We start from the raw sequence: 1,053 nt of genomic DNA on the forward strand, positions 1-1,053 counted from the left end.
GGGAGAAAGATGAGGCTTTCTACTCCCGTAAAGATTTACACCCTCGGAAACCCTGTACAGGGTTGCTATGGGTCAGAACTGACTCGATGGCACTTAACAACAACAACCAACTATCATATAATTCACAATAAAACATTAAAGAAAGAAAGAAAGAAAGTGGCCAGTAAAAACCAGATGAGTAGCAGAGCATTATCTGATATAGTGCCAGAAGATGAGCCCCTCTAGTTAGAAGGCACTCGGCACTCATAATATGGCTACAGAAGAGCTGTCTCCTCAAATCAGAATAGACCGTATGAACATGGATTGAGGAAAGCTTTTGGAATTGTGGTTCTGTGAATTACTATGGCATGTACAGCCTTTGTTACTCTCATCAAATGATTGGATGGGACTATGAGGTGCTTGTGATCCGATAAAGGAATTGGATAGCGTTTAACAGTGTGAATAAGTGCATGTTGTCCTTGTGGAGTGGGACACTGCAAGGAGGTATGTGGACCCCTAACATGAAGATTGGTCAGTTTTGCCATTCCTGCAGATTAAAACTGGCACATCCCTAAGGAATAAACAGGTGAATCTCATGACCATTAAAAAGAAAGAGCCAGGAGTAGATCACATTTTTTAAACAAAGATGCGTGAGATGACTCTCCTTGATCAGAAGACTCATAGCTTTGACACCAGAAATAACAAGAGACAGTGGGACTTAGCAATGGAGAAATGTCCACAGCAGAACTGACAGGAAACAGAGCAGTGGGCTTCCCACCCCAGGTTGTGGTCAGAACTGGTAAAAAAATAAAATACTAGAGGATGGAGGCATGTGTGGCCTCTACCTCATAAGAAGCAAGCTTGGGCAGATGCTGACAGTGATTTTCCTCCTACCCACTTTTTAAGTTAGAGGAGGTCAGACACTACAGGAGTGCCATTTTTGCAGGGACCTTGATTTGCTGATTGTGGCATATCTTAAAATAAGGAGAAACAACTGCTAACATCTATCTATTAATAATCGGAGTGTGGAATGTATTAGGTATTGTTGTTGGTGTTAACTGCCAATGAATCAGT

Source organism: Chrysochloris asiatica, unplaced genomic scaffold (genome assembly GCF_000296735.1).
Source record: "Chrysochloris asiatica unplaced genomic scaffold, ChrAsi1.0 scaffold00075, whole genome shotgun sequence".
Taxonomy (NCBI): domain Eukaryota; kingdom Metazoa; phylum Chordata; class Mammalia; order Afrosoricida; family Chrysochloridae; genus Chrysochloris; species Chrysochloris asiatica.